This window comes from Protopterus annectens, chromosome 7.part0 (genome assembly GCF_019279795.1).
Source record: "Protopterus annectens isolate FY-2018-M chromosome 7.part0, PAN1.0, whole genome shotgun sequence".
Classification (NCBI taxonomy): domain Eukaryota; kingdom Metazoa; phylum Chordata; order Ceratodontiformes; family Protopteridae; genus Protopterus; species Protopterus annectens.
In genome coordinates, this window is record NC_056739.1 from 779,414,599 (window position 1) to 779,420,598 (window position 6,000).

The window sequence follows — 6,000 nt, forward strand, 5'->3', positions numbered from 1 at the left end:
AGAGGGTAGTGAGACCAGCTATGTTATATGGGTTGGAGACAGTGGCACTGACAAAAAGGCAGGAGTCAGAGCTGTATGTGGCAGAGTTAAAGATGTTAAGATTTGCACTCGGTGTGACTAGGATGGATAGGATTAGGAATCAGTATATTAGAGGGTCAGCTCATGTTGGACAGTTTGGAGACAAAGCAAGAGAGACGAGATTGCATTGGTTTGGACATGTGCTGAGGAGGGATGATGGGTATATTGGGAAAAAGATGCTAAGGATGGAGCTGCCAGGTAAGAGGAATAGAGGAAGGCCTAAGATAAGGTTTATGGACGTGGTGAGAGAGGACATGCAGGCGGTTGGTGTGACAGAGCAAGATGCAGTGGATAGGAAGAAATGGAAAGAGATGATCCGCTGTGGCGACCCCTAACGGGAATAGCCGAAAGAGAATGATGAGGAGGATATATGAAGGAATGGAGACAATAATTAAAATAGGAGGGTTCCTCTTTAGTAAGTTGTGTTTGAACAGAGGAACCAAGTAGAGGGTATCCTCTCTCAGTTTTATTTGACTGCATTTAGAGCCACTTGCAAAGAAAATAAACACAGAAAATTCAGGGATATAATTAGCAAGATAAGAAAAGTTGGCTTTATTTGCAAATCATATTATTTTGTACCTGTTAAATCCAAAAAAAGGACATCTCAGTCTGAAGTCTTTTGGGGATATAAAATTAATGTGGAAAAAGCAAAGGCTATACCTGTAAATTATGTACCCATACAAGAACTGGTTAAGCAAAACTCTATTTATGGGGACACAATGTTGTTGTGTCTTTCAGCTTTTCTTGGTTAGGGGTCACCACAGCATAAGGTGAAGTATGTAGGAGTATGTATTAAAAAGACTTCTGTTATGGCATTGAAGGCTAGGAAGGAAGAGACTAAACCAAAGATAATACAAAAGCTGAGAAACTGAAAGCTCTTATTTATATAATGGATAGTAAGATGCCAGCAGTGAAAATGTTGTTAGTCCCTTTAATTTTATATATGGGTCATGCATCTTTTTGTGGACAATAATTGAGTTGAGTTGAAGGAATTGATCTGCAAGGGGAAGAGGGTAACAGTTCAGGGGATAAGTTGATCCTTCTACTAGAACAAGGTAGTTTAGAATTACTTGATTTTAAGAATATTTTAGAGCTACACAGTTGAGGCTCATAATACATAACATAAGCAGAAGGTTATAATTCAGAATGGAAAGGCATGATGATGAAACAAGTTAGAAGTTCAAGAACTAGAGATTGGGATTTTGGATGCAGATCCTTAAGGAGAAGAATAGCAAACATACATAACATTATATTCATAAAGTAGCAGAAAGTATTTTAAGAACTAAGCTAAACACAACAATGAAGAAAATCGATTTTGCTAATACTGATGACTGCAAATAGGAGGTACAAAAAATAGACAAGAGGGGACTGGAATTTACTGGAGAAAACTGGCAAAGGAACCAAGGTACTAGAAGCAAATAACTAGAGATGGAAAGGTAACAGAGTGGGATGAGGCCAAGAAGATGTTTAGACTACAGGCTATAGACTGCCTTCCCTACCAGGGATTGATATCTGGAGGAAAGAGAAAGGGATGGGGCAATCTAACTGAAAGACCTGCTCTGGTGGGGTTTTTAATTGACTCTAGAATGGAAGCTACTGTTAAAAAAGGATACTTGGTGGGGTATATAAAATTTTGCATGATAACTGTAAAAATCAATCAGAGAAGGTTAGAAAAGATTAGGAAAGAGAGAGTGGAAAAGCAATTTAAAGGAGAAAAATTAAACAATATATGTATTAGTATCATAGGAAGCTACTAGCCAAGAATTTAGCCCATGTTCTGACAAGTCAGCACCTGATGCCACTGTCAGGCAGGGACAGAGTTGGAATCCCAGGGGTGTATTTTCTGTTCCCCATCCAGTTATCCAGGTTGCATTTAAAAATGGTTAATGAGGTACTCTGCTTGACGTGGAGAGGGGAGTCTATTCCATAGAAAGGTGAGTCTCTGGGTCACAAATCTGTCTCGCTAACAAGTCCTATTGATGACACAGACCAGGTTGAGATTGTTCATGCAGGTTACTCAAGTGGAGTTTGACTTGCGGATATGGAGCAGTCATGTCAAGACAGGGTCTGAGATTGCTTTGCATGTCAGATAGAGGTCACCTCTGAGGAGTCTGTATGAGACTGAATAGTGGTTCAGGGCCTTTAGCCTATCGGTGTAGGGAAGATGTTTGGGGGCTCTGTGAGGAACCTCTGTGGTCTCTCCAGCTGCTGCTGCATGTGCTTTGTGAGGTACATGCCAAAAGGAGCATTTTACTCAATAATGGGTCTTGTAAGGGAAGAATACAGGAATGTTATGGCCACCTTGACCCTGGATGAGATATCCTTACTAATGAGTGGGTCATGCAGAAAGTTTTATGTACAACGGTGGCAATATGGTGGTCAAAAGTCTGTTTGCTATCAACCTGGGTACCCAGGTCCCTCATGACTGATTGTGTCCTTAGGACCTTGTTATTAATGTGATCATTTGTCGATGCGCTCTCCCCAGAGAGGAGGATGATGCATTTTTTGGCATTCAGTTTGAGGCCATGTTTCTGGTACCAGTCATTTGTTTGGTTGAGACCCTCTTGGGGGATGCCCACATCACTAGGGGAATTGTTGACAGTACCCAGCTTGCAGTCCTCTGCAAAATGATCAGCTACAGCCCACTGGTTTTGGCCTGCACCTCAGAAAAGTACATCCCAAATAACAGAGGCCCCAAGACTGATCCCTGGGGTACACCACTCATTACGGGTCTACTGCTTGAGGTGGCTTCCCCTATTTGACTAGGTGGGTTCTTTCAGTGAGCCAGTGTGCTACTCATCTGGTAACATATGGATCAATGCCTAGTTGAGAGAATTTATCTATTATATCCGATTGGGGAATAGTATCGAAGGCTTTGAACAGATCAAGGTAGGTGGTGTGTACAGTCTTCTCCTCGTCCATGGCTTTGGTGACCGTCTCAAAGAAGTCAACCAGATTTAACAGGCATGACCTCCCCATGACAAAATCAATCTGTGTGGAATCAAGTGTTTGGAGATTGCCAATGTCCTTGTTAATGAGAGTCATGGTAATCCTCTCCATGGCCTTGCAGATCAGGCTAGTTAGGCTGATGGATCTATAATTTCAAAGAACAACACTCCTTCCTCAGCTAAAGAACCTTGCAGTCCAAACGAATACTATGACAAGAAATAAGACCAAAACATTCAACATCCACAGTTTTAATAAAATGCAAAGCTTTCGAGTAACAAACTCTTTTTCAATGCATAAAATTTCAATAAAGCTGAAAAGCTTTTATACAAGAGACTAGCCAGTAAAAACACATCAATTACATAATGACATCATTAGAGCAATTTAAGACCATTCAAAACTAATAAAAAATTAAACACATTCCCATCTAGACTTTAGGATAGACTTAATACTGTTGGCAGAATTTAAACCTGGTGGTACATCAGACCTAAAATAATTTATCCACTTATATTCAGCAGTTTCAGTGGCATTAATAATAATACCTCCCCTTTCATTCACAGAAACATTTTGTAGTATTCTAAATTTAAACATATGCATTTTCATTTTTCTGAAATATGCTTATAAAGTGCATTTGTATCAACGCATTTCAGACAAATGGGCCCCTATCATTTCTTTCAGCTTCATGTTAGTTTTGCCAATATAAAAACTAGCACATCCTGTGCAGTCAGCAATGTAAACTAAATTGCAAGTATGACATGTTCCTGAAGCTTTTATGTTAAAAACTTTCTTAGTAATTGGATATAAAAAAGATGTATCGATATTAATATTATTACAAAACGTGCAATTGTAGCATGGTATAGTTCCATATCTACTAAATTTAGCTTTAGATGTATTGGTTCTCTTAATATCTTTATAACAGAGCGCCTGTTTTAAATTTTGCTCTTTTTTATAAATAAAGTTAGTGACTTCAGGGTATGAACATAAAACGGACCAATTCTTACTCACTATGTTCTTAACCATACTAGTTCAGTTGTTTTTATTGGCTGGCCTCTTGTATAAAAGCTTTTCAACTTTATTGAAGTTTTATGCATTGAAAAAGAGTTTGTTACTCGAAAGCTTTGCGTTTTATTAAAACTATGGATGTTGAACGTTTTGGTCTTATTTCTTGTCGGACATATAATTTCCTGGATTGGTGGACACACTACCTTTGTGCAAATGGATGACAATGGCTGTCCTTCACTCAGCTGGGATGAAGCTGGTACTCAGGGTTTGGTTTAATAGGGTGCCTAATGGTGCTGCAAGTTCCTGCCTGAGTTCATGTAGGATGCAGCCTGGGATGTTATCGGGATGGTGAGAGGGCCAAATCCTAACCACTAGATCACCAGGGTGTTCTACCAAGTATGCAGCAAAGTCCAAACAGTTTAGGATCTCTGCTGGAAGTGTTTGCATAGGTATTTTTATACCTCAAACTATTTTTCCTCAGGTAGACAGGAAATGCTGGAGATTTAATGGGGAAGAAAAATTACTGGGAACATGTTTTGAGAGCGTAATGAGTTGGCAGATTAAAAAAAAAAATTCCTACAGAATACTCTCCGAAATACTGTGTGAGCAAATGGCTGTAACTAAACAAAATTTTTTTTTTTTTGAGATGGGACTCAGGATCTGAATTGCCTAGACATAGAAAGGCCTTGAAGTTTATTTCTGTTGGCTGCCTCCCCCCCCCCCCAAAAAAAAAAACAATCAGTAGGAAATGGATATCAAAGTCTAAACCAACTTTATTTGAAGTACTGAATATTACAAAAGAACTGTAGAAGGTATCTTTATAAAATGGAAGAAGCAAATTAGATTGAAATGAATTCAGCAATTTATTTAATGTAGACTGATGATAATTACAAAGAAAGAAGTATATGTGATATATAATGTATTATAAATGGAGAAATGTTTTTTTTTTTTCTGCTAATGTATGTTTGCCTGTATCTTAAGTGATAAAGTATGGAAGCTCAATGAACAGATCCTCAAGGAGATGATCCACGTGGAGAACTGCTTGAGTAGATTTTTTCACCTCCTTTCAAATCAGATTCTGTTCCAGAACCTCCTGCAATCAGGCCTGGTAAAGGGATGCCCTTTCATTCCCTTAGTTTGTGATGATCCTCTGTGCATTTCCACTCTTTCCAATAATATTTCTGAAGGTTTAGAAAGATTCTCCAAAAATCATAGTGTTGACTGCTTTCTGGCTATGGCAAAATTGGTTTTCTCTTCTTACGGAATTAGCCAACAGCAATTACAGCTTGCTTCCTCACAGACTAGATCTACTCATACAGGATAAAGGGGAGATTGATGCACCTCAGAATTAAACTACTTCAGCTGACTGCCTGGATAATTCAATTTTGATAACATTTATGCACCTCTTTCATGACAATATGCAGCAAGTACTGAAGGAGGCAAAAAAAAAACCTGCTACTAGAAAATCATATATTGACATGTGGAAGAGGGATTCTATTTGCCGCCGCCTAGCAATTTTGTCCATTGATGCTTAAGTATTTGTGTAAGTTTGTATCTCCTGGCCTCTCTCATGATCCTGTAAAGCTACATCTTATGGCCATTTCAGCATAGCTGTCTGTAGATCCCTTCCTTCTCTGTGTCAAACAGTTTCTAATAAGAGTTTTATACCTGATACCATCTCTAAAACAAATTCCTCCTCTTTGTCATCTCACCCTTTCAACTTGCCAGTCAAGCTGACTTAAGGTTCATTACCTGGAAAACTGCTCTGATTGCTCTCACATCTGAAGACTAGTATCTGAGTTGCAAACCCTCATGGTGGGAAAATCCTATCAGGTTTTCCATAGAGACAAGGTCACTTTGCATAAAAACTCTTTTTTTATGTCCCAGAGTGTCTCCAAGTTGATAAATCAAGCCATCAATCTCCCTGTTTGCTATCCAGAACCTAAAAATGAAGGAGAAAGGATTTCCATGGGG